The following is a 23,224-nucleotide window of genomic DNA, read 5'->3' on the forward strand; positions in this document are numbered from 1 at the left end:
AAAAAGGTAACAGTTTGGCATTTAAGAACCTCACCACCTTGACATAGTGTAACATAACAAACTGCTCACAGTACACTCACTCATACCAAACTATACAATGCCAGTAGATAGCAACGGCATCAGATAGATGTTTGTTGGACAGAAGAAATATTTGCCAAGAAGGAAAATCTAAAAATGTTGCAGGGTTTACAAATTGTTTACTTAGTTGAAATATATGAATGTATGAATATGAATATAATGCGATAATAACGTGTTAACACAAATTCGTTTTAACGCCACTAATTTCTTTAACGCATTTTGCGATTATTAGGTTGTAGCGGGCTCAGTTTTAAAGCTAGAGTGAAGATACTGGTATCATCTGAAAACCTAAATAACGCTCCCAACGTACGCTAAGTTTTGGTGAGGAAAAACCGTCATGGCCATTTTTTCAAAGGGGTCCCTTGACCTCTTACCTCAAGATATGTGAATGTAAATGGGTTCTATGGGTACCCACGAGTCTCCCCTTTACAGACATGCCCACTTTATGATAATCACATGCATGTTTGGGGCAAGTCATAGTCAAGTCAGCACACTGACACACCGACAGCTGTTGTTGCCTGTTGTGCTTCAGTTTGCCATGTTATGATTTGAGCATATGTTTTATGCTAAATGCAGTACCTGTGAGGGTTTCTGGACAATATTTGTCATTGTTTTGTGTTGGTAATTGATTTCCAATAATAAATATATTCATACATTTGCATAAAGCAGCATATTTGCACACTCCCATGTTGATCAGAGTATTAAATGCTTGACAAAATTCCCTTTAAGGTACATTTTGAACAGATAAAGAAAATTGCGACTAATCACGATTAAATATTTTAATCGATTGACAGCCTTAGAATATAAATCACAGAATATACAGTTACACAATGTAAAGTTTTTAATGCAATTCATGGATGCATGGTGATTCCTTACTTATAGCAGCAGAACTTCTTTAGGACAAATATAAGTGCAGCCTGTGTGTTCAGTTTGAGCTGACAGTTTGGCTGTATTTTGTACAACGGTTTCAAAAGCACTTGTAATGTGGCATGAAAACTTTTTCCAAGTAATGTTGCATTTAGAGGTCTGCTTCAGTTTGGGGGAATTAGACTTATTTTGTTCCATAGTGTATCAAGAGGTTGGGTGAAATGTGCAAAGTCTGACCTGCCACAGGTTGCAGGTGTGTGCTTCGTATGTATGTGTGTGTGTGTGTGTAGTCAGTCTGCTTCTGGTCTATATATTGTCAGCTTTCTGCCGGTCATGGTGGTCAAATGTACTGCCAGCATGGACTCTGTGTTCCCAGTCCAAGAAGTTCAGTTCGATTGAAGTTTTTTTCTGGCTAGACTACCCTCTCTCTCAAATCTAGCTATATTTACGTCCAGCTGTCAAGTGAATTTCATGCAAACTTTAAAAATAAGTAAAATGCAAATGAGGTGTTTTCCATCAGTCAGTTTGAAGTGAATAAAAATAAGCTTCCAGAATGTCAAAACTGAACATTCACTAGAAAGCCTGAATGAGTCTTTCAACATCTGTATTGGGTTTTCTTGGACATGATATCTTCCCGTCAGTCAGTCATCTTTCAGAACTTCCAACCTTCCATACCTCTCTTATACTGAATATGTACGGTAAATATAAGGCTACAGCCAGCAGTGGGTTACCTTAGCTTAGTATAAACACTGGGAACAGGGGGAAACAGACATCCTGAAGTCTTGTCGTCCCTATCTGAGTTTCCATCCAATTTTCTGAAGTGAATTCTGGTTTGAAGCGAATAAACTCGGCTACAGCGTAATTTGGTCAGAAGTTGGCGCTACAGGCTCCGCAGGGCTGTAATCCACCAGCAAACAGAGTAAAAGAAGAAGAGGAGGTTGCGAATAGGAAACAAAACAAGTCAGCTTGGACATCGAATCTAACCCATCTACGGGAGAAAAATGGAGAGAGGTCTTCAGGAATTTGTTTAAATTGGGTACGTTTTTATTGTTCTTTCATGTCAGCTAGTATTGGCCATGAGTCATGCTGTCCGGATACGAAGACAAGCATTCGCACGTCCTGGGAATATCCAAGAAGACAGGTGATCAGTCATGTTCTCCAGGTCAGAATTTATTTGAAAAAGGCGTTTCCATAATCCATTTAGTGCACCTAATCTTTTTCAACAAAGGCAAAAAAAACCTCAAATGAACGCAAAACCTTTTTCGCAATTGAGGAAGTTTTATCAAATTTCGCCGTTTCCATACAGCTTTCCTAATGCGATACTTCAAAATGTGCATAAATGGAAATGCAGCTACTGTGACTTTGGAAGGCAACCAGCGGAGACTTTAGGAAACCAAAGAAACAGCATGGCACATAACCCCCTTTAAACAACACAACTTGTCATTTTTACACTTCTTCTCATCTAACTTTTGGCAAGGAAGCAAAAAAAAAACATGTTTCCCTAAATATCAAACTATTCCTTTCAAGTTATAGTTGTTTATTCACAGAGATATTTACATCCATCTTCACAGAGAAGGGTGTTATGCGTAACCACAGGCATACCTCCCAAATCATAGCAATGCGTTGTGTGGCCCTGTGCGCCACATGCAGGTTCAACAAAATTACACTCAAAATTTGTATAGAAGTATAAAAGAAAACCACTATGAAGACATCTTCGAGTGAAACCGCACGTTCACTTGCGTGGAAATTGAATCCGGTAGAAGTCAGTCATGAACGTTTTTGCAGGAATTGATCGAGTATTGCTTCAGCTTCCTAATTCCAACGGATCAACTTCCCTATTTCTCACATCTCTCCCGAGTAACACTTGGTGTAGTGAGGAATCAACAGCAGAAGGGGGGAAGAAGGAGAGGGTATGATATTTGATGAAGGGAGAGAAAGGGGGAGGAGGGTGTCGGGAGAGACGGCGCCTAAACCAGTGTTAATTGAACACAGCTGTACCTCGTTAAACATTAATTGGCAATTAATCAGCTCACACCCCCCTCCCCAGTTGAATATATCTTGAATATATCTTTTAAAAGAGAGAGAGAGAGAGAGAGAGAGAGTGGGGAATAAAGTAAATTATTCACAGTAGCACAAGGAAAGCCTGTTCTCACTCAGCCTCCCTCTTCTACTTTTTCTCTCCTCCATCTTCTCACTCTTTCTCTCCCTCTCTGTGCTCCATTCAGTCCATTAATCTAGTTTTCTGCCTTTATCTCCGCTTCCTTCCCCTCATCCGTCTGTAGTTCATCCAGAGATAGAGAGAGAGAGAGAGAGAGAGGGCGGGTGGTGAAAGAGAGATGTCACAACAAGGAGGAAGTGCCAGAGGGGAAAGGAGGGATGTAGGAGGAAGGAGAGGCCTTGATGCTCCTCCATGAAGGGAGTCATGACGAACAGTAATATCAGTGAGCAGTGTCGGCTAATTTAGCAAATGTTAACTTGTGGAATGGCGAGCATCCACGCAAGGTTTTCAGGTTGTTTTTTTATAAAGATCTGGGGACACTTTTCATCTTTGTTTCAAGGCATTCATGGTGTACTCAGTTGTACATATGAAAAGTGACAGAAATAGTTGTGTAAAGAATGAGAAAATCGAGCTTGACCACGTGACCCATCGCTCCGTGAAATGTGCATGCATGTTGGACTGTCATCTTCAGACAGATTTCAAATTTAGCCAGCTAGTGTGGATGTACTTTAAGAGCAACCGGTGAACACCGCTGAAGTTCATAGCCAGCATACGTGGCCACAGGCTCTTTCTGTTCCAGTGTTTGAAGACATACTGTGTGTGCAGTAAACCCAGTCCGTCCTGCGGATCCAGTGTGTCGGGGCTGTTCTGCACAGCGCTGCTGGCTCTTATATAACAGTACTGATTACAGCAACAAGGGTGACCTGCGGTGCACCCACTGACACACATTCTTTGTCTCCTGCCTTCCCTCGATCTGTCACTATCTCTTCATCCCCGCTCGCACTTGTTTCCTCACCCCCAAATCTCAGTTATTTCCATCTCGCTCAATTAAACGCTCTCTTAAACGCTTTGTTTCCTTCTGTCTCTTTTCATTATCCGACGCTGCTTCCTCTCTCGTCGCTCTCTTTATCGGTGTCACTTTGGCTGCATCCCAAAATTCCCAGCTATTACTCACCCTCTCCCCGCTTTCTACCTCTTTCTTCCCTCTTTCTCACTGTCCTCTCTATCAGTCGCCATCTATCTGCCCTCACCATCTAAGTCTCTCTTTCTCTCCCTCTCTCTCTCTCTCCGTCTGGGCTCCAGCTCAAATATTACAAATGCTATTGCATACTGGCTAGGGGCCAAATCAGCAAGGCGATAAATCAATACAGCGAGAGAATTATGTAACGTGCCACCATATTGACCGGCCTTCTCTCCTCCTCCTCCTCCTCCTTCTCTGGGTGGTTTCCTCCACCCGCTCCTTTGCTCTCCGTCATCGACTCACCTTGTTTTACATGCCCTCATTTAACCAGATAAAGTGTTGGCCCTATGGGTTAGTTTTGGGGTGAAAGGTATGTTATATACACTGATGTGCAGGTTCATACAGAGTACAACTGCTGTCATCAAACCGTGGCAGTCTGAGTGCCAGAAAACATCTTAGTGTAAATGTGGTGAAATGTAATAAGACGTTCAATTTGAATCATTAAAAAGACGAAATTGAAAGTTTTACTAAAATTTCAGAAACAAACAGCTTAGTTTAGAAGGAGAATTTTTTAGGTGATATGTGTGTATGCTGCTGGTTCATTTGTTACAGTGCAGTGTATAATTACAGTATATGCTCAGAGCCCCAGGCTGTACACTAGAAATGAAAACATGGAAAAACCTGCAAGGTTAGGTTGTGAGTTTAAGTCTCTCTTGGAGCAAAGAAGTTGATGCCCAGTGGCGGTTCAGAGGAAAAAACATTTTTCTAGGTTTGAATCTTGACTTTGACCTTGAGTCTGTTATGGCACGTTTCCACCAAGCAGTCCAGTCTAGTTCAGTTCAGTTCGTCACACATTATTGTTGTGTTTTCATCAGCTTAAGTTGTGGATGGTACCAATAGAAATACTCCGTTTTTGGTACAATCTTGGCCGATGTTCGACCGATACTAGAATGTGGAGTTAAAACACTGCAAACCACTGATTGGTCAGAGAGAATCGTCACTCCTTAAATGTCTAGGAGTGTCTATGCTAATGAATAATACAATTTTGATATAGTTAATTTCTCGCGGTGTCTTTAGGTTCTACTTCAGAATATTGATTGAACAGTATAAGCTGGTGAAAATGGACAAAGAAACAATGAGCATTAGGTGGAGAATGTGTTTTATCATTAAGTAGATACACACCAGATGGAAACTAATGAGACACAGCTTAAGACAGCAACAGCTTCAACAACAGGTTCAAATGTGAATCTATCATACATGTGTGTTGATTCAAACTATGTGCAGAGTTCGAGGATCTTCTGACTCGTCCGTATGAGATCAAACTAATTAGAAGTGGTTATCAGCTGTGATAACTTTCCATTGCAGCTTTAGTATGTGCATGCATGCTATACAGCAGGAGGTGAAATTAAATTAACCTCAACAACTGGCACATACTCAGCTGCTGATTTTATGGAAACTCCTGTTTTGCCTTCAGTGTCTCAGTGTTCTCTGTTACCTTTCCATTCAAGTCATGCAGTCTGGAGCTGTGGCTCCGGGTGCCCCGGCTGCTTTATGGTAGAGAGGGGGAGGGCAGTCTATAGGAGTCAGTGAGTGCAGTAACAGTTCCTATATTTCCTCCAGCCTATGCCCTGGTCAGAGAGTGCATGCTGTATTTTCCATACCGTCACCCCCTCCCACCCTCTCTCTCTCTCTCTCCCGGCTTTCCAACTGTACTTTTTCTCTCCGCTCTGGAATTCCATCTTCCTGCACGTGGCCGGCACTCTCACACTTAATGCTGTGTGTGTGTGCATGTGTGTAGGTGTGTGTGTCTGAACGTGAGCTATAGGAAACATCTCCCGATGAAGAAAAGGAAACATGAAGCATGCATTTTTGTGTGTGACTTTAACATGCCAACAAGTGGCCACTACTTGTTCCACTGCCCTAGCCTGAAAGCTCTGTTGAACTCAAACCTAGTTTCTGTGCTCACTGTAAATGCAGTTCACTTTATATCAACACATTTTTTAAGTAAATGTTAATGTCACTTTGAATAGTTTTCGTTGTTTGTTCATTTGTCAGACTTCTCAAGTGCACTTTAAGTATTATTGATCTGGAAAGCTTTTCCTTTGTTCAACAAATGTGAAGTGATTTCCTCGAGGAAATAAAACAAGAAATCACACACTAATAAAACGGAGGAAGAAGGGAAAGAAATCCATGATGCAATTAACAAATAACTGACTTTCACTCTCTTAAAGAACAACTTGCATTTTACTTTTGTAGTTCTGGCTATCGTTCTTATCGTTAATAACAAAAGAGGAACGAACTGAGTAAGAAACAAAAGCAGTCAGACGATCAGACAAAACACCCCCCAAGTGAGCTAAGCATATTTGGAAGAGAAAACTATGGTGGTAAAATGATTACCCAAGTTGTCCATTGTAAACCGCCAGTTAACAGACCAACTTCCTGGTTCGACTTTGACCTTTCATACTTGCAGTAATTGTACACATACACAGTTTTCCTTTGTTATTACTGTCATTCTGTGTGCGCTCACTTTTGGTTTTACCTCCAAATAAAGTGCTTTAGATAATCTGGCTAAAATGTTGGCGTGGTTACAACCTGTCTGATTGTCTGTCTGATTGTCTGACTGCTCGGGTTTTGCACCCTGACCCATCCCATCTCAGCAATTACTATGGTTAAGTACAATGCAATCATAACTGATGTTTATGATGGACAAAACTACGAAATAAGGATGTTAATATTTAACCGTTAACCGACGTTTAGAACTTTAACCCAATAACACTATCGGTTAAACGGTTAAAAGAAATATTAAGAATTAATTAAATACTAGAGGAGCGGCTCGTCACTTAACGGAGAAAAGCTGGTACACCTTAACAGCCCACCTTAAGACAGTCTGAGCCGGATTTGCAGGATACAGGAAGTTGGCTACCGTCTTGAGCTCGCTTGAGCGGAGCTGAGGAGTCGTAGCATTTATTCATCAACAAATAAACTGTACACACACTGCTACACCTACGTTCACAGCTATAACGCCACTGACAACCCCACACTCTCCGCCGCCACACACACACGAGTGTCTGTCGGACACTCGCTAAAGTTACGCCGCGCTGACCGACCTTATGTGTGTGACAATGGCGAGCACGAAACCGCAGCTAGAGCTGCTAACGGAGCACAAACACACACACTGGTTGTCGGACACTCGCTATCGTTACGCCGGGCGACAGCGTATCGTTACGCCAGGCAGGCACCCAGCTGACAACCTGCTAAACTAAACCAAATGTGCGGTGGAGAGTTACGGGGAAAGTGGCTGCATGTCCGCGACACTACACGCAGCACCGTGGCTGCTACAGTAACGCTCCCCGACGGGTGAACTGGGGACTCAGCAGACAAACACTGCTGCTGGCGCACTGCTGCTGGCGCACTGCTGCATGCGACGCACTACTCTTGTCGGTTAACGGTTAATAATCGGTTAACGAGGGTCGGTTATCGATTTAATGTTTTTTTTTCAAAATTAGCATGTTGAAATGAACTGGAATGATCCTTTAAGGTTCAACATTGACAAAAAAACAGACAGAAAAGTGAGTTTGCAAAGAGGAAACGTCAGTAAAGCAATCATCTAATCTAATTCATTTAATTAGAAACAGAAATTAGATGTAGTAAATCCAATAATAGCACTAAACACATGCTGACAGGAGTCAGTAAATGCAGGAAAAGAGTTACCAAGTCTTCCAGTGGTCATGTTTTAACAGAACCTGGGAGCCATTGTTCTCATGGAGCCACATGTTAGCTGTTCCTTATGCTAAACCCTCATCGCTGCATGGCTTCACACATCTGTTTGGTACGAAGATGTTGGTGCAATAAATTCACATCTGCGCAGAGGCAACACACAGTGCAGAGTTTTATAACCCCCGATCGAAGGTTTTCTGCATCTGTATCGATTTGTTTAGGGTTTTTTCTTTATCATCAGCATTTGTACTGTAGGTCAAGGCACATCTCCATCACGCTTACATCACACTAATGAAGAAGAGAAATCGAGGTAGAGAGCGAACACAGAGGCTCCTTCTGCTCTCCAATCCCATCTGTTTGACACACAGAGGTAGGGAGGGGAAGGATGGAGAGAGAGAGAGAGAGAGGGAGGGGTGGTAGACGAATGAGAACGAGGCCAGATCAGGCTGAGGGAGGGATGGGGGGGTGGAAAGGGGGGAGGTGCTGTTTAGAGAAAGGCAGGGAGTGAAAAAAAAAAATCAGAGGGAGGCAGGCTGGGGGGTTGGGCTCCGAGCCTGTGCATGTGTATGTGAGAGAGGGAGAGAAAGCTGCAAGCGAATGTGTGTTGTGTATGTCTGTGTGTGTTTGTGCGCGTGTGTGCGCTCGCTCTGTTCCTTTCCTTTCTTTGTTTGACTACTGAGTGGGGAAAAAAAAAGCGAGACAGAATATAGAGAGATAGAGAGAGGGTGAGGAAGAGGAACACAGACAGAGGAGGAGAAGAAGAGGATCTAAAAAACGAGAGTCACTTTTATTTTTTTTAGAGAGAGAGAAAGAAGAAAGACAAAGGATTTCTATTTTTGGTCTGGGTTTTTTTTTTTCTTTTTTTTTCTTGCACGCTGTAGAATAAGAAAAAACAAATAATGTATAACAACAACAACAGCGCTGCATGCTTTTGACAACAGTGTCATATTCAGGAGCAGTGTGTGTTTTGTGTGCTGGCTCGGTGCGTATATGTGTGTGTGTGTGTGTATGCTGAGGAGGTGGGGGGAGGCAATTTAAAGGGAAAATACAAGGCACACACACAAAGCTGGGAGAGCAGGCAGCAGGAAAGGGAAGGAAAAGGTAGTGGGAATCTGCTGAGCTGGCTGCTGCTTTAACTAACAAACCTCCTTGGGATTTTACTCCACCGAGCCGACCCCGGCGTCTACCCTCTGAGCTCAACCTGAGCCCGGCCACGGTAAGACAAGCTCCCCTATCCACAAGCTCTCAGCTGTCCGCTCTGCAGACAAAAGCAGCAGAAAGTTGCTGTGTGTGTGTATGTGTGTGCAGATGAGAGAGGAGCTAAGCAAAAGGCTGAAGCTAAGGCTAAAAGGCGTGAGGAATGCAGCACAAAGGGAGCTTGTGTGCTCCAGCTGGGGCTGTGTATGTGTGTGTGTGTATGTATGTGTGTGTGCCTTTTGTGGACTGGCTTTGGATGTTTATGTCACGGGGCTTCCCAAACTTTTGCATGTGAAGGATGCCCCAAAATAGACAAGCACCGGACCACAGAGTCCCTTTTTGGTCAAAGATTTGTCCTGCAGAAGGGTCAAAGAGTGAAAGCGCATATCAGATGAGTCATTATATAGTGTTCTGTTAGAGCCTTTACATGAAAGCAAATATTCATGTCATTTCCTGGGAAACAAAAGGGAAAAGGAGTCTTGGAGATGGTTGGTTTAAAACCCAGTGGTTCATGTCAGAGCCGGGCCATTTAAATCCCCCTGACGGCTCTGCAGCCAGCTGGCTCACCGGCGAGGAAAACAAAACACAAAAGTAGTTAATTTTTACTTCTCTCTCTCTCTTTGTCTCCTTTTTCTCACTTCCTTCACCCTCCACCACCACCACCACGTCTTTTCTCTTTCTTTCATCTTCACTCCTTTCGCTGATTTAAATGCCAGCTTGCACAAAAGGTCTCTCCTCCTCATCTCCTTATTCTCTTTATCTATCCCTATCCTGAAATAGACAGGTGACTGTACTGAACATGGGTCTTGTGACTTTGCTGGCTAAGCAATAATCAGTGAATGCCTATCTCTTCTGCACACACACACACACACACACACACACAGATGCCGGCTCCCATTAGCTTTTTACACACAGTTAAAGACACACAAACACACACACAGATCAGTACTACAAAGTGTGTGTTGTCTCGTCCAGTGTTGTGTTGTGGTCTGGGGGGGGGGGGTCCTTTCAGCTTGTTCTTGTCAGTAGTCTGGTCTGCGGTCAGCACCCGATTTGTAAATGTGTGTGTGTGTGTACTGATATATAAAGAGCTAATAGGAGCCGGCGTTGTGCGTGTGTGTGTGTGTGTGTGTGCATGCTCCTCCCTGTGCGAGGGTGTGAGAAACGCAACACTTGTGCCGGCGTCTGCCTTGGAGCTAATATTGGTGTCAGTGTGTGTGTGTGTGTGTGTGTGTGTGCGTGCGTGTGCGTGTGCGTGTGTGTGTATGTGTGTATGTGTATGTGTGTGCGTGTGTGTGTGTGTGTGTGTGTGTGTGTGTGTGTATATCGGTCCCTGTCCTAATTAAATCCGTGCCCCCCTGTGTTTAAACCAATACAAATATATTCCTAGAATAAAAGCCTCACTAGAAAGACATCTCACGCGTACTACTGTAAACTGATCCCTACAGTACTCCTCCACACACGTGCACGTGAGCGCCCGGCCTGCACATGCGCACACACATCCACACACACACACACACACAAGGCAAAAATCACTGTTACTATTCCATTTGCCGCCCCCACCCTTCCTGTTCCCCCCCGGGGAATTTCCTCCTCTCTCTCTCTTTTCATTAGTTCATTACCAGCGGAAGTAGAGCATCCTCTACTCTCTGACATTTCTCTTTCCTTTTTTTTTTTTTTTCATCTCGTCTTTCTTCTTTTTTTTCTTTTCTTTTTTTTTTTTATTCTCCACCACTTCCTGTCCAACTGCGATTATCCAATATCCAATGGCGTGCCAGGCGCGGTTCAGCCAGGGTCGCCTGCTGTGGGCTGGAATACATCATAGCTGCGCGCTCACTACCTGACATAGCCTTGCCCGATTAGGATATACTGTATACAGGACACAGCCAGCTCTAATGCGCTAATCTGTTTATACTGTGCTGCTGCTTCCCATGCTGAATACAGAGAATGCTGTATTACAGGACAATATCATGTATTACATTATGGTAGAGTTGATCATGCTGGGATGGATTACTTTTCGATAGTATGTTGGATCAAATGGAGTAATTTACTGTATAAAATGTGCTGTACAGTTAAATAGACAGGCATAATATGATCTGATAAATGAAGATGTTAAATGGTTGAACACAAGTGATTAAGAATGGACTTTTTATTATGCTTTAGATGGGAAAATCATATTCTATGATGAGCAGTCGTATGGTAAATTGAAGAACGTATGGCTAGATTATATGGTATATTAGAGTTTAATTGATTAACTTTATAATTCCTTGTCATACCAAATGTTTGATATATGGTGGTGTCCCATTGGGCATATGAATATATGCATATTTCTATACACTTTCAAAAGAAATAATTGTTATGTGCAAATTTGGAACAAGTGCCTAAAGGGCTTTTTCCCCCCTCATCTTCCAGGCTTTCTCCGGGTAACAGCTTAATTTACAAAACAAAGTTTTCCTTTCTTCTCAGTAAAAAGGACAGAACAATGTAGAAAACATAAAATAATAAAGTGGTAGATAAAATAAGATGCAGCATAAAACAAAAGGATTGTGCTTTTTTTTTTAGACATAAAGTGGTATAGTATAATAGCATCTATAATGTGGCGAGACAGATTCCATTACTTTCCATTATGGCTGTTTTTTTCTCTGTAGGCTGGAGTTTTGCATAGTCATTAGTTGGGGGAGGGGTCGACCTGGCCCAGCTGTGAGTGAACGTGTGTGTTTTGCAGATGCAGATAAAATATGGGGATTTGGCCCGTGAAAACAGTTGATTCTGGAGCTGTCTGTGTAGCAACAAGCCATTTCCTGCACCGAGACCCATTAGGACGCCACCCAAACCTCCCACCCCCCGTCTGTCACCCACCATGCTCCTGTGTTCCTCTGCAGATGTGCACGTACACACAAACACACACACAGAGGAGGTGTGGGGGGGGGGGAAGGAGTGTGTTTTTGTGATTTAATTTTGGTGTGTGCTGCTCTCCTCTATACCCCTCCTCAACCCCGGGGCAGTCCCCCCGCCGGCTGAAGGGGGGAGATTGTGCATTCATTGGAATGGAGGCTGAGATGGCAGGGGGGAGGAGGAGGAGGAGGAGGGTGAGGGTGATTGAGTGTGCTGCCTGGAGAAGAAAAAAGGGAGACAGAAAGAAGAGAGAGAGAGAAAAGGAGAGGGGGAGGGGTGGGCTGCCTTGTGTTTAAAACGGGGAGGAGAAGGAGAGGAGCAGACATGCAGGAGAGGAGGTTCAGGGGTGGAGGTGAGGGGAGGCTGGCTGGCTGGCTGGCTGGCGCCGTGGCTGGGTTGTGTCTGTGGATAGAGGGGCTGGAGCTGGGCTAATAACAGCTTGTGTTCAGGGAATCATTTGAGACACATTCATGTAAATAAAATGTGTGTTTGTTTCTCTGATTGATGGGATATTATATATGTTATATTATTTATAGGATGGGATGTGTGCTGGAATTCTTTTAGTAGTTTGCATGCTGAAGAAAGTCTACTTCAGTCTCAAGTCTTCAAACTAACTTAAAGGTCCAGTATGTAGCATTTCGGGGAATCTATGAGCAGAAATAGAAAATAATATTCATAACTATGTTTTCAATAGTGTATAATCATCTGAAAATAAGAATTGTTGTGTTTTCGTTAGATTAGAATGAGCCCTTCATATCTACGTAGAGAGCGGGTCTGCTTCACGGAGTCCGACATGTAGCTCCGCCATGTTTCTACAGTAGCCCAGACCAAACCAAACTCTGGCTCTAGAGAGAGCCTTTCACGTTTTTACGTTACCTGAAGGCCACCGTAGTTCTCCAACACGCTTATGAAACTGCGGTAACGTGAGCCACAGAGTGCAAAACCGTGGTACCGCCAGTTGCCGTCTGACTTCGGTTGCTCCTAAAGTAGTGTTATTATGGTGAGGATGTCCTCTGAGCGAGGCGAACGGCGTTACCACGGCTTTACACTCGGCGGCTAACGTTACCACAGTCTTGGAAAGGGAGGAGTGAGCAGAGGGTTACTTTGTGGGTTGCAATCTGCAACCACACCACTAGATGCCGCCAAATCCTACACACTGTACCTTTAAGTGATAATCCCTGAAGATACTTCTTAACTTTGCAGACAACTTTTGTTGATATCATCTTCTGAAGGTTCTGCTAGTTTAGACTAAGCCCACTACATACTTCTTCCTTTATTTATCACATTACTACACACTTCTTCTGCAGCTTCATGCAAATATGTGTTGATCAGGCACTGTTAAAGCTTTAGTAAAGCAGTTTAGATTTGAGTGACTGTTGTGTGTGGCATCACAGAGTAAAAATACAGACATATATGTGTATTCAGATTTACTACTTTAAACAGAGTGTGTTTGAAGCAAATATTGGGGGGGTTGTATGCGTAGTGGGTGGTACCAGCTGGCCTTGTGTTGTCTCCAAAAGCTTTCCAAGGTGCAATGTGGTGTATTAAATACTGCATATACATTGGTGCAAGTGCTAACAGTATTCTCCTTGCACAACAGTCAGCTGTTCAGAGCATACTCGACAGAATTGGTGCCAATTCCTTTAAGATCCAGGCTATGAATTGTATACGCATACAGACAGTACAGTAGTTGCATTTTATTCTGTGGCTAAATGATCTGGTCCGAGGCTTTATCTCCGACTACACTAGTTTTATATATTCAAAAGCACAGTTTGTTAATGCACAGAGGGATAAGGCTTAGGTGGTTAATTCTATTATGCGGGGTCAAAGGGTTCAAGCAGATTAGCTTTGGCCTTGAAGCTAATATCCGCCACAGAAAACTAGCTTGTGTAGGTAGCTGCATATGATTAACAGAGGGTAAGACAAAGAGAGGGACAGAGACGTGATGAAAGACAGAGACGGAGAGGCTCGGCAGACTGGTGGAAGCCGGTCAGACCCACGTGCTGCAGCCTGACTTCCTTATTTATTTAACTTGGTCTGGATCTGAGCTGCATTTAGAGAGAGAGAGAGAGAGAGAGAGAGAGAGAGAGAGAAGAAAAGGAGTGGAGATGAAGAGATATCTGGGAGAGAGAGAAATATCCATGCTGAGACATTTTGAATGCACACACACACACACACACACACGCAGGGCCATTGGCAGAGGTAGTGTGCTGAGTGAGCACATGGCGTCTTTGTGTGATGGAGACGAGCTGAGGTTTGTTGATTTAAGGTAATGGCTTCCAGTTGTCTCAGTCAGGAGAGGGCCGTGTCACTACTACTGGGGATAGACAGAGGATTGGCAGGCTGAGTGAAGACAAAATCCATAACACACACACACTGACACGCACGCACGCACGCACCTGAACACACATGGACTGTTTGGTGTCTTGTGTTGGCCTCTGTAACAAGGAGCTTATGACTGACTGACTGACTGACTGACTGACTGACACAGGTGTGTGTGTGTCTGCATGCACGAGTCCTTGCTGCATGGCTGATTTTTATCACTCCTTGGCAAAGGTCAACGGTGGAGCTGTGTGTGTGTGTGTTTATTGCGTCTCTTGCATAATGTGTGTGAAGGGTTGTGGATTATTAAAGTGTGCTCGCTCTGTAATGAAGGATGCAGAGTTCTTTGTAGCTCATGATTTAAGGAGAGGGAATGAAGAAGAAAGAGAAATATTGAGGGGGGGTTAAACATGCCAGGTATTTGATTGTGCGTGACTTTTACTACACAGTCTTTGCTCCTATTTCTGCACCAAGCACGTCTTTATTTCCCTGACAACGATTGTTGATGTTGTATTGCTTGTATTCATTATTAGCTGTTAGTGATATGTGCATTGAAGCCTATCCTTCTGTTGCCCTCTGGGTAGGAGCAGCTGCTAAACACCTCAAATGTGAACCACAAAAAAAAAAAGAAAAGTGCACAAACACAGATTCACATAAACACGAGAATTGGCCCATGCCCTGTGTTTTTACTGCACTCTGTAATTGTGCGCGTAACAAAATGTGCAGGCTCTTTGAAGGTTTCTGCTCTTACGCTGTTTCTCCTTTTTCGTTTTCCTTTCCACTTTTGTTTATTTGTGCTGTTTCTCATACAGTAACGTGGCCCTGCCCAGCTTCTCTTTGTTTGTGCATGTGAAGTTATGTGTCTGCATCTGTGAGTGTATTTGCTCGGGGCTGCTTTTCAAAAGCAGATACAGGTTGGGTTTTTGCACTTGTGGAATCTTTTGTGAATGAAAAAGGTGAGTCTCTTTCACGCCCTCTGTCAAGGGCACTGAGTTTGCTCACAGGTATGTGTGTTTGGCTTCTGTTGTATAATGATGCAAGACCGGTACCGCCTTGTCTCACTGGTTTTACTCGTTTAATATGATAATGTCTATTTACTCCAGGGCTGCACATACAGTAGAGTATGAGGAAATTAAATCATGTTCACATTTTTACTTTCTATTACGTTTTTATGGGGGGAAAAAACAGCTATACACGCAAGTTAAACTCTACGTTTGACTCCAGTCATCACGTTAGTACACATCTGTGGATGTGCATTACTGACACATGCAAAACAACAACACACACACACACATATATATGGCTATGACATGTAAGTGACCCCACTGTGACCTCAATTGATCCAGCTGATTGACTTACAGTAATGCATTAACCCGATCATGTTTCTAAGGAGGTGGAGACTGTGTGGGGAGGTGAGAACTGTAAATAACTGATCAGCTAGGAGGGGGAAGTTTTGCTTTGTAGATTATTAGGGTTAGATCTCCTCTTACGTTCTTCCTCTTTCATTTCTTTCCCATCTTACTCCCTGTTCTCCCCTCCTCTATTCTCTTTCTACCCAACCTGCTACCTCTACTATGCCCTTTCTTCCTCTCTTTCCCTGCTCCTCCTCCTCCTCTTTCTCCTGTGTATTACATCGCCTGTCTCTTTAACCCGGTTCCACACTGAACCCTGACCCCCTCTCACTTGTGTAACTTCTATGATAACTGCGCTTTTGTGTGTGTGTGTGTGTGCGCATGTGTGTCCCGCAATGCCTCTCGCTCCACTTCTTCTCAATACATGAGTCACAAGTCACAGCTGAGCCGCACCGGAGTCAGTTCAATTTGGTAAGATCCAGTTGAATCTTTCAAATTTGCTACTTTATTATTCCCAACCCTCATTTTCTGTCTAATGTCGCTTTCATTTTGATTGTGCTTTAGCAGATTCCTTTGTGTGCATGTGAGTACATTTGTGTCAGTCGTGCATTTGTAGAAATGGCAGGTGTGTGTATAAAACAGGGTGAGAGAAATCAAAGCTGCGTCTGCCTTGGAGCGTTTACGAGGATATCTGTGTCTCTGCATGAGTGTGTCTGGAGGGCAGCGGGTGCACTGTGACCTTTATGGGTCTAAGTGTGTGTGTGTGTGTGTGTGTGTGTGTGTGTGTGTGTGTGTGTGTGTGTGTGTGTTTTCTTGCCCCAAGTCCGGTAACATGATCTGTCTCGAGGAGTTGAGCCCTCCATCCCTCCTCTGTCTGTCTGCACCCTCCCTCTCCTCTCCTATACCTTCCCCTATCCGTTCACAGCCTTCTCTTCTTTCCGTCTCCCTCTTTTCCTGTCTTTCATCCCTCTTTCCCTTTTCCTGTCCCCCCTTTTCTTCCTCCTATACCATAAACTTTGAAATCTGTGTCAGTCAAAACCTAGAAATACATCTGTGTAAATCCTCAACTCTCTTGGCTTTTCTCTCTCACACACACACACACACATACTGTGATCAGATGGCTTTGATTGCAGAGATCAGAGGAGGGAGAAGTAGATAGGTGTGTGTCTGGTGGGGGGGGGGTCAATGTTGTAATTGATTTTCTCTGTTTCCTTTGTTTGACTAGTGTTAGATGTCACTCTGGAAGCTGCATATACTGTACACGCACTGATACGATATAGCACATGTAGAGTGTGCGTTGGGTGGGGCAGGGTGATGGAGGAGGTCACGAGACAGGCTGACTCTCCCACAGGATTTCTATCACAGATATATAGAATTACAAGCTTCACAGTGTGTGTACTCGATCTCTTCTCGGTCATGTGGTCAACACCGCATAATCAGTCTTATATTCATTCAGCAGAAACATGGAAACTATGACCCTAAATATATTCTTGAGGCGTAAAAAAATCCATGCGTTCAAGTGGCTTTGGGAGTTGAGAATCCTCCTACACTCATCAGCTGATGGCCATAGGCCAACATGTGTAGGTGGTTTTAATATATTGGAGCAGTATTGTGGTTCTAATGAGTGTTACAGCCCAAACTGGAGTCCTCCACCCTCCCATTGCTATAAAACAGTCTCAGAAATCTTCCTATTTGTTCTCTCTCATTAGTTTTAGATTCAACTCCTCTGAGTCTTTTATTCATTTTTTTCCAATCAAACCGGAGCTTTAAACACGAGGCTGAGCGGGCACTGTGTCTGCAGTTTTCCAAGAGCAGTGTCCTTTACTATGTGGCCATATGGCGGCTGTATTAGCCCACAGTGTAAACACAGCTGGTTGCCTCCCGTGGCTGCATGGGTGAACAGCAGCCTGCCTAGCAGATACAAAAAAGCCCTAATAGGAGGATCACATTCACTGCGAGTACATTAATATGGCTATTAGGGCACATTGGGATTCATGATGTGTTATTTGTAAGGCACATTAGTGTCAATGTTACAGCCTGATATCCAGACTATTAGTGATGTTAAGCCGGTGATTATTAAGTCTCTTAGCAGGCTGCTCGCGTTACATTGCTGCAGGCGGTTGTGATAAAAATTGTAATGACATTTTTTGGGGAAATATTGCAATCTGATCATGACACTTAAAATGTATTACCTCTAATGAAAAAGTGTAATCTCTTTAAATAGTAAGTCATTGTCACTATTCATGCTGTTTCAGTGAGGCTGAAAGCTGCATTCCTGTGTCTTTATGTTTTTGCAGATGCCATAATTTGTTAGTATTCATACGGTTGGCTCACTGATAAAGGTATTTATCAAAGAGTAATGCTTCTAGTTGCCCTGAACCAGAGACACAAAGAGGGAGATAAAGCAGAGAGAGGAGAGGGCAGGTACTGAACATTGCACATCATAAATAAAATGTCAGAAACACTGGTGCATGCTAGCCAGTGCTCAGGGTAGCGTGAAATCTGCTCTCACCCCCTCCTTTCTTATCTTCCCTCCCTATCACACTCCCTCTCCTGCTCTTTGTGCATGTGTGTGTGCATCTGTGTGTGTGTGTGCAGGGTAATTGAGGTGTGTGACCTTGCTGTAGGCCTGGCAGGTGTGAAGGGAGGGATGGAGGAAAGCAGGGGATGAGATGAATGGGTGGCGGGGAGAGAGAGGGAGAAGGGAAGGATGGATGGATGGATGTTGGCAGACTGATAGCCCGCCTGCTTGCATATATATGTATGCTAATGTTTGGCATTCTGTAGTGAAAAGAAATACAACTGATGGTGTGTGTGTGTGGGTGGAAGCACATTCTTCTGCTGTAAGGTTCTCTGCATTCAACTTGGAAATTAGATTGTGTGTGTGTGTGGGTGTATGTGTTATCAAGCAGACGAGACGGCGTATACCATGTTCTACATACTACATGTGTGCGTCTGAGTGTTTCGCATTAAAAATGTTGCATGTAGCATTTTCAAGCATCACTGTCATATTTGTAATATCTAGTATACTTTCTATAAACCAATGAGAGTAATGCTGGAAATGATTGGCAGCCTTTATGTTGTTTCTTCTGTTTCTCAGTTTAGATATTTAACATTAATTGTTAGCTATTCTCAGACGGATATCACTGTTTGTAGTGTGTAGAGGTACGCGTGTGTACAGTAGTGCGGTAGCGACACTGAAACTGCTGCCACGCCGCGAAGCTTCGAATACCTTGACATATCTCTCACCGAAGCTTTGAAGCCCAAAAATAGGTATTCAGGACAGCTCTAGTAAAAGTCCTGACTGCAATCGTACTAGGTCAGTCCTAGAAACATTTCCGTTACACATTCAACATGGCACAAGTCTGAACTGCCTGCAGGTTCACTCAAAGGCTGCAGCAGCATCACAAGGATAGAGAAAGACAGATGAAGAGGTTAAAAATAACTTGTACAACCACAGTAATAACCAGACCAACAGCCTCTCCCTACAGTGAACATATCAATGAATATCTGGCAAGACTCTTTACATGCAGCCCGTGAGCTAATAGGAATTAAACGAGAGTCCCAACTTAATGTCCTGCTATTCAATGCTCGTGCACTGTTGGATTTTAAAAATCTGGCAACAGAATTTGCTCCCTAATAACGTAAAATGGTGAAACTCATTATGAGAGGAGGAGGGAGCTAGAGAGGAAAAAACAGGTTTATAAAAGATGATTTAACAGATGCTATTTTTAGGTAGAAAGTTTCATAGCTGAGTGACTCTGACTCCAAAAGACCAGTCCGTTACTTGAGTGTCTACACATGTGTTTGTAGGCATGTCCAGTCCGCCGACATGAGCAGTTGACAAAATTTACGCCAGGCAGACCTTTGCTGATCGTTGCAGCTGTGCAGATGCCGAAAAATCATTTTGTCATCAGTCTTAAACTGGTGACCAGTGAGGAGAGGCCAAGGGTGATCTGATCTCATCTCCTTGAATTCGTTAAAAGACGAGCAGCTGCACCAGCTTTACAGTAATTATAATAATGATGTTCTCTAATGATGTTACATGCAGCTCTTTTAACATGAAACTACACGTTTTCATCTCCACATTGAGCCTACCATCGTCTTCTCCACAGAATACAGTGGAAACAGAGCAGAGATGCAGTGAGCTCTCACACACCCATCCCCCTCTTCTTCTTCTCCTCCTCCTCCTCCTCCTCCTCCTCTGTCGCTCTATACCCTCCTCCCCTCTGCTCTCTGCACAGTAGCACAGTGCATCTGTGTCATGTCACTGGGTTCTGGCGTCCCGGAGTAACCCCCCTCCCCAACCCTCCCTCCCATACCAGTGCAATATCTCTCTCTCTCTCTCTCTCTCTCTCTCTCTCTCTCTCTGTCCTTGTGTGGCTCACACTGTCATCCCCAATCTCTTCATCTTCCCTCCCTCCACCTCATCCCTCGCTCCCGTCTGCTCTCTTCTAAAGGAGTCTCCCTCTCTCTGTCATGCTCTCTTTCTCTATATTTAATGTGTGTCACTCTTTTTATATCCTTCCCCCCCCCCCTCTCTCTTTCTCTCTCTCTCACCCCATCATGCAGCACAAATAAATACACATCAGTGCTCTCTCTCTCTGTCCTTCCTCTCTCTCTCGTGAAGCGTACACAAACATAAAACTGTCTCGATGCATACATTAATAGATCCAAGCTCCTTAGCTGGCTGCTGCATGCATAATCTATCTGCTCATACAGAATGTGAACAGTACACTTATGAGTGTGTGTTTGTGCGTGCATGTGTGTGTGTGTGTGTGTTTGAGGCCCGAGGCTCCTCCCTCCAGAGAGAGAGAGACAGACAGGTGTGGACCAGATTGAGTTCCGCCTCATTTCCTCTGCCCTGTGCAGCTGGTCAAGGACACACATTTACACACACACACACAAACACACACCCATGGGCATGTCTTGGACACATGGTTATGCACACACGCACACGCACACACACACACTTCAAATACAAGAGCAGCGACATGCATGCTGCACACACCGCAAATAAAGACACAAAACAAGATGTAGAAGGATCAAATGGAGCATTAGCATAAACTAGATAGGTGTGTGTGTGTGTGTGTGTATGTGTATGTGTGTGTGATGCATGTTCGTAAGGCTGCCTGCTCTTGGATTCCTATGGAAGAGGATTACAGGAATGATTACAACGCGATTGGCAGAGTATTTCCATGGCGACGCTGAAAGATTTACGAATGGTAGAAATCCGGCCCCAGTATAAAGTCGCTCAAATCCCTCCCACTGCATGTTATATTCATACTGTATCCAACACACACACACACACGCACGCACACACACACACACACACATGCAACACTACACTCACCATTACAATATTTATAGCTGTCTTTGGTTATTTATATTTGACATGACAGCGCTCATATTGGCCGTTCATTTTTCATGCTGGTATCAAATGTATCAACACCGGAGGAACATTACGATCATGGCACACACTCATGAACACACACACACACACTCGCCGCTGACATCAGCAGCTCTTGTGTTGATGTCAAGGCACAATTTTTATAAGACTCTGGAGAGCTGGTCATTGGCCATCAAAGAAAATTCTACCCCTCCAAGCATTTTTCCTCCACTTTCATTTTTCATTTTTTTATTTCACGCATTTAGCTGATTTATTTCAACAGTAGAGTGATATTACAATATTACAATCAGCCGACAGTAAAGAGTGCAGAGTATTAAAATAAATGACTTTGTTTCCACTGAGATGTCCAATATATAATAGGATGTGGTAAAAGTGCTGCAGGATTAAAAATCATTTTCTTTCCAATGTAGATAGAATGAACTGTAGATGATTTGACTTGATCTGCCTCTCATATGTTCTCCAGTAGGTACGGTGAGATAGAGGATGTGAAACGTTTCTCATCCACAACCATGAAATAGATTACTGCAAAGCTTCATTCTCTGTTCTGCTTCTGCCTCTTCGCTTGACTTAGTCTCTTTGTTATGGTTTTTCCACCTTGATAGATACACTGAATAGTGACGGGTAAGGTTGGGAGGGGCTCACCATCTCACACACACACACACACACACACAGTCTGTAGTATAGGGATGTAACGGTGAGGACATTTTCCCACCGGTTACTAAACTTGTGACAACACCGATGTAAGACATTTTATAAGAAAAGACGGTGCTCGATATCTGTAGAGTGTTTACTTTGATCTTTACCGTCGGATGGCGGTGTGTCTGGCCTCTCCGGTCCAGCTTTCGCTGCGAGGCCGCAGGTTTCCAACTGGAGCCGTGCACACCAGCTGTAACCGCTCCGTCCTCCACACGGCAACTTTAACGTAATGGTTCCCTTATAGCGTTGGATTTAAATCCGAAGTATTGCCAACTTTTGCTTTGACACCAAATCATCCTCCATCGTCTAATCTGTCAACTCTGTAATCCCGTGTGTGAAATCTGACTCCAGCTACTCTGTACTGAGACTCCATACGGAGCAGATACTTTCACTATCGGATTGTCGCATCCATCGTGTGACTATGTATTGATAACACGCCGCTGATATGCCAAAATGAACTAAATGGGTTTTATTTCTATTAAAAAAAGCAACGGCGGTGGGCAAGTAATGTAATCGGGGTATGCCCGAACACCGTGTAACACTGGTAACACCGACTACCGTGGCAAGCCTACTGTAGAATCTGTTAGGGATGTGTATTGGCAAGAATCTGGAGATACGATACGTATCATGATACAGGGGTTACGATTCAATATATTGCGAAATAGAGCGATACTGTATTGAGATTTAAATCTAATTTTAGGAAAACTTTTATAAAAAACACACCACCATATGCATGAAATCTGAGTAAAAAATTTTTTTTTTAATGCGATCAGGACAGTGGGATCTGCATTTGCATTTATCACAGTAATATCCAACATCATAGCTCTACTATGAGAGGGTACATACACCGAGAGGAAGCATATCTTTGCAAATAAATGAAGTGAAATAATGTATTGATGGAGTTAATCTTTAGACGTAAACTATTGAGTTTTGCGATATTTTCTTACGCCGCTAGTATCTGTGTATTCTGTACACGTGTTGAGGTCTGTTGTGTGATTTGTAGATGGATCTGTGTATGTGCATGCCCGTCTGCTCTGGCGCCATCCCAGCACAGGAAGTGTGGGGTCACAGTGTCTGGAGGGCAGCCAGGCGGTCCTCCCTCCCCTTTAAATGCCCAGATACTTTGCCTTTAAGAGCGCAGCCTATAGGAAGAGACTCACCATACAGACACAGCGGAGGGGGAGGACGACAGGGGTGGTATGTATACATTATGGGGTTGTATGCTTACTTGCGGGTGAAAGTGATTGAGTGCTTGTCATATTGTGCAAGTACATAAGGGAGAGTGTGTGTGTGTGAGTCTTTGTGTGTGCGTGTGGTCCCTGTGAAGACGGTATGAGCCACCATGTGGGGATCACGTGTTGCCAAAGCAGATAAAGAAGCCTTTGTGAGCAGATGCAGAAGATGCAGCTCACACACACACACTGTAACCTATACAGACACACTCTACTCGCTGTTTCTCAGCTCACTTTCACTCTCAAACAGATCATTGTTAAACTCACCCAGTGTGGCTG

General features: G+C 43.7%; 1 protein-coding gene across 3 annotated transcripts in view; it reads left to right on the forward strand.

Annotated features, from left to right (window-relative positions):
* kdm6ba (lysine (K)-specific demethylase 6B, a) overlaps nt 1-23,224 on the forward strand; it is a 104,992-nt gene that overhangs the window by 43,085 nt on the left and 38,683 nt on the right. Inside the window, exon 1 of one of the 3 annotated variants that reach the window (XM_037759682.1) lies at nt 8,646-9,057. The exons of 1 other annotated variant lie outside the window; for it this stretch is intronic. The gene's annotated coding sequence lies outside the window, so the exon portion shown is untranslated. Of the gene's footprint in view, nt 1-8,645; nt 9,058-14,044; nt 16,079-23,224 lie in introns of those variants that run through there. One more of the 3 variants, XM_037759683.1, reaches the window with a different exon arrangement.

Source organism: Sebastes umbrosus, chromosome 22 (genome assembly GCF_015220745.1).
Source record: "Sebastes umbrosus isolate fSebUmb1 chromosome 22, fSebUmb1.pri, whole genome shotgun sequence".
Lineage (NCBI taxonomy): Eukaryota > Metazoa > Chordata > Actinopteri > Perciformes > Sebastidae > Sebastes > Sebastes umbrosus.